The following is a 13,639-nucleotide window of genomic DNA, read 5'->3' as shown; positions in this document are numbered from 1 at the left end:
AGAAAGTATCTTCAACAAATGGTGCTGGCATAACCAGATGCTGGCATGTAAAAGTCTGCAGATAGATCCATATCTATCTCCATGCACAAAACTTAAGTCCAAATGGATCAAAGACCTTAACATCAATCCAGCCACACTGAAACTCTTAGAAGAGAAAGTGGGAACTGCCCTTGAATGAATTGGTACAGGAGACAACTTCCTGAACATAACACCAGTAGCACAGACAGTGAGGTCAACAATTAATAAATGGGACCTCCTGAAACTGAGAAGCTTCTTTAAGGCAAAGAACACAGTCAGCAAGACAAAAAGACACCCAACAGATTGGGAAAAGATATTCACTAACCCCACATCTGACAGAGGGCTGATCTCAAAAATTTACAAAGAACTCAAGAAGCTAGTCTCCAAAACATCAAATAATCCAATTAAAAAGTGGGGTATAAAACTAAATAGAGAATTCTTAATAGAGGAGTCTAAAATGGCTGAGAGACACTTGAGAAAGTACTCACAATCCTTAGCACCAGGGAAATGCAAATCAAAACTACTCTGAGATACCATCTTACTCCTGTCAGAATGGCTAAAATAAAAAACACTATTGACAGTTTAAGCTGGAGAGGATGTGGAGAAAGGGGAACACTTCTCTATTGCTTGTGGGAGTGCTAACTTATGCAGCCACTTTGGAGGTAGGTATGGAGATTTCTCTCCCATGTTGCATACTGTTGCTTGTTTAGCCTTTTAACTTATAACTTAGTTTATCAAGAGCTTCAAGTACATTGATCTCCTTTCATCATGACACAAATCCCTGCAGCAGACTTTTCTGGTATGTTTTTCCCATTGGTTGAGGCACATTGAACAGAAATGCATCCTTACTTAAAACTAAAAGGTTTTGGCAGTACGTGGAGGAGGACACAACGCTGGGAATAAAACAGTACTCTGTGTAGTCAAGTGGATGGTTCTCTGTTCTTCGGCTCATCTCTTTCCTCCAACCCTTTGCATCAATTATTTCTGATCCTGACGTCAGGAGGAGAGAGGTCTCTTCCTTGGGCCTGTAGCTCTATCTAGCATTTAATTCAAAGACTCCATACCTATATGATACAAATACTAAGATTCTATTTGCCTTCCATTTATTCTGTGTTTATACCTTAGACTTTTAGAAGAAGGTATCTTCAGAAATCTGTTATTCCTACTGGTTCTTAGTAAACAATTCTGATTTTATCCTATCTATTACCAAACATTTTCTTATCATTTTCATATTACCAAATCACATCATTTCTTTTGGAGTCTGTCTCCTTCATTAGAGATAAGTAAAACACTAAAATTTAGCATCCTGTGATTTAATTAATAGCCTATAATTGAAAAACTAAATCGCAGAACCAATTAAGTTTGGATTTCAGGTTTGCTTAATGAATGGAGTGAAAGATTAAATCATTAAAGCTGATCCTAGTAGTAGACCACTGAAGTCTTAATGCACCCCCCCCAAAGGTTGATGTGTTAGAGGTGTGATCCACATCTTGGCACTTTGAGACATGTATTGTTACTTTTATATTGCAGTGCAGAATCACCATTACCAAGGCAACTTATAAAAGGAAAAGATTATTTGGGGCCTACAGGTCCAGAGGGATAGGAGTCCATTATCAGCATGGTGGAGAACATGATAGCAAACAAGAGGAGTGCTACAAGTTGTGAAGAATCAACGAATCTAAGGACCACTGTCCTCAGAGAGAATTTCTCCCAGCTCTACACACTCCTCCTGACAGCGCGGATGCGGTTAGGAAAGCTGGCAAGTGGCTAAGAGACAACTGGGTCGACCTCACCTAGTAGCGTCACAAAGCTTGAACCAAGACTCCCGAGGATCTGCCTTTCAGAACTTACCTTTAGAGCACAGGATCTGGGAAAACACCATCAGGGAAAAGGATACCATAGAAGGGATGGAAAAAACACTTCAAAAACACTCTTTGACTCGAATTTGTTTAGGAAAATATAAGACACAGTTTCCCCAATAATCTCCATGTTACGTGGGCTACAAGGCAGAGTTGTTTCTGTTTGATAATGAGAGAATTGTCTGTCCTAAGACAAATATTCAAAACCTTGAAGTCACTTCAGAAAAGGAGAGCAAGACAAAAGCTAGTGTGCATGATATATATCAAGGGATGTGTTAAGAGGGGTGTGATGAATGAAGTGCATGATTGAGAGACGTGTGATGGAATGAAGGATATGATCTAGAGATGTGTGATAGAGTGAAGGATATGATCTAGAGATGTGTGATAAAGTGAAGGATATGATCTAGAGATGTGTGATAAAGTGAAGGATATGATCCAGAGATGTGTGACGGAATGGAGGATGTGATTGGGAGGCATGTAACCACAATGACAGGTATGATTAAGAGGAGTCAGAGGGCTCATCTTGCTTGTTGATTTGACATACCTGGGAAGAGGGAACTTCAGTTAAAGAGTCACCTCCATCAGACTGGCCTGTGGGCATTTTATTAATTGGCAATCAATGCAGGATGGCCCACTTCACTGTCAGGGATTGGGGCTATGGCGTGGGTTGCTCTCCCTAGGCTGGTGGGCCTAGGATGCATTAAAAAAGTAGCTAAGCAAGCCAGAAGGCAGTTCCCTCATGGTCTCTTCTTCAGTTCCTGCCCCCAGGTTCCTGCCTTGGGCTCCTGTCTTGGCTTCCCTTGGTGATGGATTACAAACTCTTTCTTCCCCAAGATGCTTATGGTGATGATGTTTACCATAGCAACAGAAACTTACCTAGAACAAGTTGGAAAGAACTATAGGAGAATCTCTCAAGGGAAAAATCCAAGTGACTTGTGCCCTGATATACTAATAAAAGCAGAGGTAAGTGTTCTTTAGGAAGATGATAATTGCTCTGATTCCTTACAAAGTTTTCAGACTGAAAAAAATAATTGGTCCCTTGGGAGTCACCTGCAGGAAACTTTTCAGTGTTTGAAAATGTTCTTCTAATTTAGTGTTTCCTCCCATTTTTTCTGGAAATTACAAGACTCATTGTTTTTCATGAATGAATAGTATTACCATGTTTTCATGATCCATCCACCAATGATAGGCATCTAATTTGACCTACATCTTAGCTGTAGACACAAATGTGAAGGCATCTTTGTGGTGTTCTGATTTCATTTTTCTTTAAGTTTAAAACACAAAGCTGTATTGTTGGATCACATAGCAGCTGTATTAACATGTTTTGAGGAACTTGCTTTTCTCTATGTTGACAATTCTAATTTATACTTCCATCATAATGTGTAAAAAAAATTCCCTTTCTGCTACATCCTTGCTAGCGTTTGTTGCATTTTTGTCTGTTAGATAATATTTACTCTAACTAGGTTGAGATAACTTGTGATTTAGACTTTCGTTTTCCTGAGGGTAATGATGGTAAACATTTTTATACATTGTGTGTGTGTGTGTGTGTGTGTGTGTGTGTGTGTGTGTCTATGAGCACTTGTCTCTTTGTGTGCACGAGCGTGTGCATGCATCCAAATGCAAGTGTGTGTGTAGGCCACAGGCCAATGTTAGATGTTTTCCCTCTTACTCTCTACTTTACTCTTCTGACTTTTCTGAAACTAAAATAGAATCATATCATTTCCCCTTTTCTCTTCCAACATTTCCCATGTTCTTTCTTTTATGAGACAGGGTCTCTTACTACATTTGAGTCCACCAATTTAGGTAGTGGACAGAAAAACCCGTAGGTCATCTTGTCTCTGCCTCCCCAGTGATGGAGTTACATGTCGGGCACTGTACCCAGCTTTTCCTTTTTAATCACGGGTTTGTGGGGTCAAATTTGGTTGCTCATGTTTATACAATAATCACCTTACCGAGTGAGCTTTCTGCCCAGATCTCATTTTCATACCGTCATATGAGATGTGTCTATTCATATCAGTTACTCATTTTTAAGTTGAAATTTTGATATATAAATGAATGAATGGACTTGGGTATATTATGTTAAATAAATCAATTATAGCCGGGCAGTGGTGGCAAACGTCTTTAATCCCAGCACTTGGGAGGCAGAAGCAGGCGGATCTCTGTGAGTTTGAGACCAGCCTGGTCTATGAGAACTAGCTCCAGGACAGCCTCCAAAGCCACAGAGAAATCCTGTGTCAAAAAAACAAAACAAAACAAAAAATACCGTTTGTTTTTTTCTTCCCTGTAAATGCATTTAAAACCAGGTAAACTTAGAGTAGTTGCTTCCTAAAGGCTGGTAAAGGGAGTAGGTAAAGGTTAGGAAATGTGTGCCAGAAAACACAGAGGTTTCATTTTTTTAAAAATATTTTTTAATTTAGATTAGAAACAAGCTTGCTTCACATGTCAATCCCAGCTCCCTCTCCCTCCCCTCCTCTCCCCCCAGGTCCCCACCCAATCCCTACTCTGTTCACCATGGAGGGTGAGGCCCTCCATGGAGGATCTTCAGGGACTGTCATTTCATCCAGGGCAGGGCCTAGGTCCTCCCCCAAGAGTCCAGGCTGAGAGAGCATCTCTCATTGTGGGATGGGCACCCAAAGTCCATTTGTATGCCAGGGATAAATACTGTTCTACTACCCAAGGCCCCATAAATTGCTGAGGCCTCCTCACTGACACCCACATTCAGGGAGTCTGGATCAGTCCCATGCTGGATTCCCAGCCATCAGTCTGGGGTCCAATAGCTCCCCCTTGTTCAGGTCAGCTGTTTCTGTGGGTTAAGCCAGTCCAGTCTTGACCACTTTGCTCATCAGTCCTCCCTCTCTGTCGTTGGGTTCCAGGAGTTCAGTTCAGTGTTTAGCTGAAGACACGAAAGTTTTATTACTCTGCAGCACAGAGAGTCATTTTAGCTCACCATAACCTATCTTGTGTTTTATGAATAACTGAAATAGAGACACTCAAAGGCTCTGTCTTAGTCAGGTGTTATTGCTGCGATGAAAGACCATGACCAAAAAGGGGAAGGGTTTGTTTGGCTTACACTTCAGCACTGCTGTTCATCACTGAAGGAAACCAGGACAGGAACTGAGCCTGGGCAGGGCATCTGGAGGCAGGAGCTGATGCAGAGGCCGTGGAGGAGAGCTGCTCACTGGCTTGCTTCTCACGGCTTGCTCAGCCTGCTTTCTTATAGAACCTGGTCCCACCCGTCCAGAGATGGCCCCACCCACGATGGGCTGGGTCCTCGCCCGTTGATTGCCAGTTAAGAAAATGACTTACAGCTGGGCCGTGGTGGCGTACGCCTTTAATCCCAGAACTCGGGAGGCAGAGGCAGGCGGATCTCTGTGAGTTCGAGGCTGGGCTGGACCGATAGCCTCCAAAACAATACAGAGAAACCCTGTCTCGAAAAACCAAAAAAAAAAAAAAAAAAAAAAAAAAAAAAGAAAAAAAAGAAAATGACTTACAGCTGGGTCTCATGGAGGCATTTCTGCAACCGAGACTCCTTCCTCTCTGATGACTCTAGCTTGTGTCAACTTGACATACAAAACCATCCAGTACAGGCTCCAAACACAAAGTAATGATAAAGTACATAATATCAATTACTCTTATTTGACCCAAACCGTCTATACATGTATAGAAATATCACAATGAAGCTCATAAATATGTATACATACATTTAATGTTTTTAAAAATGATTTATTTGGGTTTCTGTTCCAGAGAGATAAGAGCCCATCCCATCAGGCTTCTCCAGGTGACGCGGCAAGCATCAGGTATGGTGGCCAGAACAAGATGAGACCTCACAGCTTAAACAGACAGGGAACTGACAATGGCATGAGGTTTCTAAACTTTCACTTTTAGGTTTTTCTTCTCTTTTGGTCTTTTAAATTCTTTTAGAATCAAAAGAGATGAGAGAGGTCATTTCATATTCATCACAGGAAAAAAAATCCATCGGGAAGAAGTCTCAATTCTGAACATGTAGGCCCCAAAGACAAAGGCATCCACGTTCGTAAAAGAAACATTACTAAAACTCAAATTACACATAAGACCTCACACAGTTATAGTGGGAGATTTTAACACTCCGCTGTCACCACTAGACAGGACCACCAGATAGAAGCTTAGAGACAAAGGAACTATTAGAAGTTATGGCCCAATTGGGTTTAACAGACATCTATAGAACATTCCACCCAAGCACAAAAGAATATACCTTCTTCTCAGTGCCACATGGGACCTTCTCTAAAATCGACCACATACTCATCAACATAGCAAACCACAACAGGTACAAAAAATTGGAATAACCCCCTGTGTCTTATCAGACCACCATGCTTTAAAGTTAGAATTCAACAACACCACAAATTGCAGAAACTGCACAAACTCATGGAAGGTGAACAACATGAAATTGCACCATTCCTGGGTCAAGGAAGAAATAAGGAAAGAAATGAAAGACTTCCTAGAATTCAATGAAAATGAGGACGCAACATACCAAAGCTTATGGACACTTTGAAAACAGGTCTAAGAGGTAGGTTCATAGCACTAAGTGCCCACATGAAGAAACTGGAGAATACTCACACTAGAGAATTAACAGCACAACTGAAAACTTTAGAACAAAAACAAGCAAACTCACCCCGGAGGAGTAGACACCAGGAAATAATCAAACTGAAATCAATAAAGTCTAAATAAAGAAAACAATACAAATAGTCAAGGTAACAGAGTTGGTTCTTCTATAAAATCAACAAGATAGACAAACCTTTATCCAAACTAACAGAGAGAATATCCAAATTAACAAAATCAGAAATGAAAAGGGGGACATAACAACTGGCACTGAGGAAATCCAGAGAATCTTAAGGTCATACTCTGAAAATTTGTATTCCACAAAATTGGAAAATTTAAAGTAAATGAACAATTTTCTGGATAGATATCACCAAAATTAAATCAAGAATAGATAAACAATTTAAACTGACCTATAACCCCTAATGAAAGAGAAGCAGTCATCAAAAGTTTCCCAACCAAAACCAAACCAAAACAAAACAAAACATAGGGCCAGATGGCTTCAGTGCAGAATTCTACCAAAAATTCAAGGAAAAGATAATACCAAATTGTTTCACGCAGTAGAAGCAAGAGGTTCATTGCCAAACTCTTTTTATGAGGCTACAATTACCTTGGTACCCAAGCCACATAAAGACACAACTGAGAAATATAACTACAGACCAATCTCCCTCATTGATGTAAAAATACTCAGTAAAATACTGGCAAATCGAATCCAAGAACACATAAGAAAAATCATCCATGATCAAGTAGGCTTCATCCCACGGATGCAGGGATGGTTCAACATACGAAAATCTACCAATGTAATTCACCATAAAAACAAACTGCAAAAGAAAACCTATGATCATCTCATTAGATAATGAAAAAACCTTTTACAAAATCCAACACCCCTTCATGATAAAGATTCTGGAGAGATCAGGGATAACAGGAACATACCTGAACATAATAAAAACAATATACAGTAAACCAACATTCAACATCAAACTAAATGGAGAGAAACTCAAGGTGATTCCTCTAAAATCAGGAACAAGACAAGGATGTCCACTCTCTCCATATATCTTCAATATTGTATTTGAAGTTCTAGCTAGAGCAATAAGACAACAAAAAGAGATCAAGGGGATACAAATTGGAAAGGAAGAAGTCAAACTTTCACTATTTGCAGATGATATGATAGTTTACATAAGTGATCAGAAAAACTCTACTAGGGAACTCTTACATCTCATAAACACCTTCAGCAAAGTGTCAGGATACAATATTAACTCAAAAAAGTCAGTATCCCTACTATATATAGCCGATATAAGGCCTGAGAAAGAAATCAAAGAAACATCACCCTTTATATTAGCCACAAACAACATAAAGTATCATGGGGGTAACGCTAACCAAACAAGTGAAAGGCCTATATAGCAAGAATTTTGAGTCTTTAAAGAAAGAAATTAAAGAGACACCAGAAAATGGAAAGATCTCCCATGCTTTTGGATAGGTAGGATCAACATAGTAAAAATGGCAATCTTGCCAAAAGTAATCTATAGATTCGATGCAATCCCCATCAAAATCCCAACACAATTCTTCACAGACCTTGAAAGATCAACACTCAACTTTATGTGAAGAAACAAAAGACTCAGGATAGCCAAAACAACCCTGTACAATAAAGGGACTTCTGGAGGCATCACCATCCCTGGCTTCTAGCTCTATTATAGAGTTATAGTCCTGAAAACAGCTTAGTATTGGCACAAAAAAGACAGGTAGACCAATGGAATCGAATTGAAAACCCTGATATTAACTCACACACCTATGAACACCTGATCTTTGACAAAGAAGCTAGAATTATAGAATGGAAAAAAAGAAAGCATCTTCAACAAATGGTACTGGCATGTAACAGACTGCAGATAGATCCATGTCTATTGTCATGCACAAAAATATATGTCCAAATGGATCAAAGACCAGCCACACTGAAACTCTTAGAAGAGGAAGTGGGAACTGCCCTTGAATGAATTGGTACAGGAGACTGCTTCCTGAACATAACACTAGTATCTCAGATACTGAGATTGACAATTAATTAATTGGACCTCCTGAAACTGAGAAGCTTCTGTAAGGCAAAGGATATAGTCAACAAGACAAAATGGCAACCCACAGAATGGGAAAAGATGTTCACCAACCCAGATCTGACAGAGGGCTGTTCTCCAAAATTTACAAAGAACTCAAGAAGCAAGTCTCCAAAACACCAAATAATCTAATTAAAAAGTGGGGTACAGAACTAAATAGAGAATTTTCAACAGAGGAATCTAAAATGGCTGAGAAACACATAAGAAAGTGCTCAACATCCTTAGCCATCAGGGAAATGCAAACAACTCTGAGATACCATCTCACTCCTGTCAGAATGGCTAAAATCAAAAACACCAATGGCAGTTTATGCTGGAGAGGATATGGAGAAAGGGCAACACTCATCCACTGCTGGTGTGAGTGCCAACTTGTACAGCCACTTTGAAAATCAGTATGGAAATTCCTCAGGAAAATGGGAATCAGTCTACCACAAGATCTAGCAATTCCACTCTTAGGCATATACCCAAAAGATGCACATTCATACAACAAGGACATCTGTTCCACTATGTTCATAGCAGCATTATATGTAATAGCTAGAACCTGGAAGCAATCTGGATGTCCCTCAAAGGAAGAGTGGATAGAGAAAATGTGGTACATTTACACAATGGAGTACAACTCAGAGGAAAAAAAGCTATCTGACTTCTACAGTGACTTAAATAAGAAAAAACTTAAAGGCTCACTAAACCACCATAGACTTAAATGAAATCATTTAAAAGAATGGTAAGACCAACCTGTAGAGCATGCCAGTATAAAGTAGGGTGGGAAAACCATCAGGACGTGAGAGGAAGCAGTTCCTTGAAAGTCTAGATCATACTCACATCTGCATTCGTGGGAACGCAGTGACATCACATGATGCAGCCTGGGTGAGCATTGCCAGAACCACTCAGGGGGGTCACATGGTTGACTTTGACCTCGTGCTGGGTCATTGCACATTCAGAAACCTTTTACTGTTGCCAATTTGTGTGTGTGTGTGTGTGTGTGTGTGTGTGTGTGTGTGTGGGGACTGTAGATGGAGATTCTTGTCCTGTCTATTCCTCCAGCTGTTTAGTCCAAAATAAACACACAGAGGCTTATTTGAATTGTAAACCGATTGGCCTATTGCTGTCAGTCTTGTTACTAACAAACTCTTGCAACTTAAATTAACCCATAACTCTCATCTATGCTTAGCCATGTGGCTTGGTACCTTTTCTCAGTAGTAAGGCATTCTCACCTAGCTTCTTCTGCATCTGGCTGGCGATGGCTTCTCTGCCTTTTCTCCTTCCAGAATTCTCCCAGCCTGGTAGCCAGTCCATTCTTCCTACCTGGCTACTGGACAATCAGCGTTTTATTAAGCCAATATGAGTGACAGATCTTTACAGTGAGCAAGAACATTACCCCTCCCCATTATCAGGGGCGGGGCACACACATGTCTTGGCACATGTGTGAAGGTCAGAGAACATGTTGTGGGACTCAGTTCCCATCTTCTCTGTGTTGAGCTAGGTTCTCAGGCTTGGTGTCAAGTGCCGTTCCTTATCCACTGCTCTATCTGACTATCCCAATTCCTCTGTATTCTCATGGAACTTCATAGGTGGATTTAGAGGCTTGGCTAGATTTTTGTCTGACAAATAAAAAATTTTGTCTTCAGAAAGTGACTAATTCTTAAAATGTCATTATCAACTTGTAGATATAAAATATATCTAATGGTTTAAAAATGATTGTGTTTATTGTGTTTTTTTTTAAAGCACACCTTCCTTCATCCTTGGCCATCAGGAATCTTCTCCGGTTGGCTCCTTAAACTTCCACCCCTCTGACATAAGTACTCTTTGCTGACTGGCATGATGAGGTGATCCAAACTTAAAGCTCGTCTTGTAGATTTTTCTGTAGTAGACCTGGAGTCAGACATTTCTGCAAGAAGCCTCAGTTTTTCCTGTCAAGATATATTAGGAAAGATCAGAGTATGGACATAGGAATACCTACTGCTGTTGAATTTATCCATGTTGCTAGGATATCTCATGGACAGAGTTGGACCACAAATTATATATATGCTGGAGACTTCATTAACTTTTTCCACATGAAGAATCATTCATTTGTTCCACCTCTGGTTATACACATAGTGATCTTAACAATGCTATTGTATCAGTATAGTTTACTAAAAGTGTTTGAAACATTCTATTCATGTACTTTTCATTCTTTTTATTTAATTATAAGACTATACCTACGCCATGAGAGCATATATGTACTTAGCATTTCAAGTTGGAGACCAGACTGTGCTATACAGTGAGTTCCACACCAACAAAAACAACAGACCAATACCCCCACCTCAAAACAACAAAACCCCTCAAAACAACAAAAGCAAACCAAAATCCCCAAGTATGCACAGATTCAAAAAGCAAAAGAAGGTATTAAATTTTACAAGTTAGTATTTCCGCATAACCAATATTTTAAGCAAGCCAGAGTCATCCAAGTTACTTGCAACATGCGTCAGATAGGTACACAAAGTATCAAAAGAATATTCTACATCTCCATGTTTACAAAATTAGCCAAAGCACAAGAAAAATCCATCTCCTTTTTGTTCCACCCTCTCGACTTAGCTTTATAGAAACAAACTGTCCAAACTTAATGAAGACCATTGGCCAAGATATCCCCACTGCTACAATGATATTTGTCCATAAACAAGCAACTCTTCCTTGAAATCTGCAAGCAGGATTTGTGTGTGTGTGTGTGTGTGTGAGTGTGTGTGTGTGAGTGAGTGTGAGTGTGTGAGTGTGTGTGTTTGAGTGTGAGTGTGTGTGTTTGAGTGTGAGTGTGTATGAGTGTGTGTGAGTGTTTGAGTGTGTGTGTGTGTGTGTGTGTGTGTGTGTGTGAGAGAGAGAGAGTGTGACTGAAGTGGGACATTATCATGGCAACGTGAAGTGCCCCATGCTCGGGTCTCCTTTGCCAGTCTTTCTGAGTTCCACTCCAACTACTGCATCCCAGGGGAACCAGTCGTGTTCCCTCCAAGATTGGCTTCATGCAAACACATGCAAGTATGAACCGGAGCTAACTGTTTTTTTTAAATGAAAATTAACAGTTAAAGTTTCTTTTTTTTTCTTATTAAACAATATATCCAGGACTTTTTTTTTTTTAATGACAGGGACCAAATCAAAGTTCTGGGAATAATTCCAGCAGCCGTATTCTGAATCCAAGTTTCCATCAGTTTGTATAATTGTTTGTGTACTGGGGCAGAAGGAATTTCCAAATTTCTATCGCAAAATGCGTGATTGCAGAGGAGGTGTGGCCGGAACAGGAGCTAGACGCAGCGACACGGAACCAGACATGTCAGGGGAACTGGGCCAGCTGGATGACAGACAGCTGGGCAAGCTTAATCCTGCTAAGGGAAGAGAGGGGAGGCAAAGGAAGGCAGCAGTGAATATGGGGATCACCGAAAAGGAGCTCTCCGGAATAGAGGGTGCAGGGGGAACCAGGAGGAGCAATGGCGCTGACGGGAATGGCCCCGAAGCCCACAGAGCGGACAGCAGCTGCTTCTTCTCCAGTCTTCTCTGGAAGGACTCTACCAGGCCAGTTCTGTCTTGTTACCTGATCCAGAGGACAGCCCCAAGGGCTTGCTGGCCAGCCAGTCTAGCCAATCCGTGGGATACAGGTTCAATGTAAGAGTCTGCCTCAATAAATAAGATGGATACCAACAAAGAAGGCACTCCATGCTAACCTTTGGCCTAGATATGCACAGGCACAGAGCAGCATACCCACACCACATACCCACACGCATGCGTGTATCATACACGTGAACACACGTACTCCTCACAATAATGCAACAATAAACAGTCTATTTGTTTTTACCTTTCGTGAAACCTGTAACATTTTTCACATAACTTGTACAGACTATAGCATAAAACAAATCTTCTTGAATGTGGTTTTGCCATTTACTCAGCATCCCCGCTGTCTTCACTTTTTATATAGTATTTTCTTTCTTTTTTTTTGTTGCTTCCAAGTATTGGTTCTTTATGTTTTACTCCCCAGTTCAGGCAGGGCAGGGAGGTACAGCATGCAAAAAAAAAATTCATGGCTGAGCTGGCCAGGCCTCTTTTGGAAAGCGTGTGCATCGGAGAGACTCAGCGACCTGTGACACCAGCAGATTACGATGCCAACGCAGAGGGCAGTCCTCCCTGTTTGTGTTTTCTCACTATGCTTCACATAGAAGATCTGACAGGAGGGGCACAAATAATACACTCCTCATTTAAAAATTTTATAATGTGAATGCCAGTGAGCTTCAGACAGATTCTGGCATGATGGAACTTGAGCAACCATTGTTCAGGTCAAATGGAGACATCCATGTACTAGACAGTGGAGAAGACCCTAATTTGGGGTCGAGGGCATGTTTGTGTTTTCTTGCAGGAAAAGAATAAAGCTTCGGCAGCTGTCAGACCATTTAGTGAGATGCATGGAGCAGAGAATAACTGGACCTGAGACCATGGGAGTCTACCTAAGCCAGATCTCCTAAATCAGTGTTCCTGACCCTTGATGTCATCAAATCTAGAGTCCAAGAAAGAAAGAAAACAGTCGGTCCGAGATTTCCAGTTTCTCAACAGACCTGCTGCATCAACCTTCTGGACCCATGAGTTTTCATCGTGAAGCCAACAGAGAAAAAAGGACCCATTTAAAACATTTGGACATTGGTATGGACTGTGATGAGTGGCAAAAGCCTCTTTTCAGTAATTGAACAGGACATGGTCACTTGAAATATCAGACTTGGTGGTTCCTGTTTCTGGAATCGCGCCTAGGCCAGTGTATTTTTCTGGAGAAATGCAACTTGTCCTAATGCAACAAAAAGGAGACTTTGACTCAAGTCACATAATCAGCTGACGTTAAATCAACAAACTGCATCACCACAGGAACAAATTGGTGCTCTGTGGATAGTGCAACAAGCCTACTGTTCATATTTTTCATAATGCTACATGTGTAACATCAATGATTGTACCTAATGTATCTGTGCAAGTGCACTTTCTAAATGCTTTCCTGAGCAGATCTTGGAACGATTGTAAACTTTATCAAATTGTAAATGTAAATCACATGTGGGTTACCCTTGTAACAGAATGTAAATCACGTACAGGTTACCC

Source organism: Mesocricetus auratus, unplaced genomic scaffold (genome assembly GCF_017639785.1).
Source record: "Mesocricetus auratus isolate SY011 unplaced genomic scaffold, BCM_Maur_2.0 Super-Scaffold_100019, whole genome shotgun sequence".
Lineage (NCBI taxonomy): Eukaryota > Metazoa > Chordata > Mammalia > Rodentia > Cricetidae > Mesocricetus > Mesocricetus auratus.
The sequence above is the reverse complement of the archived record's forward strand: the minus strand, read 5'-3'. Positions refer to the sequence as shown.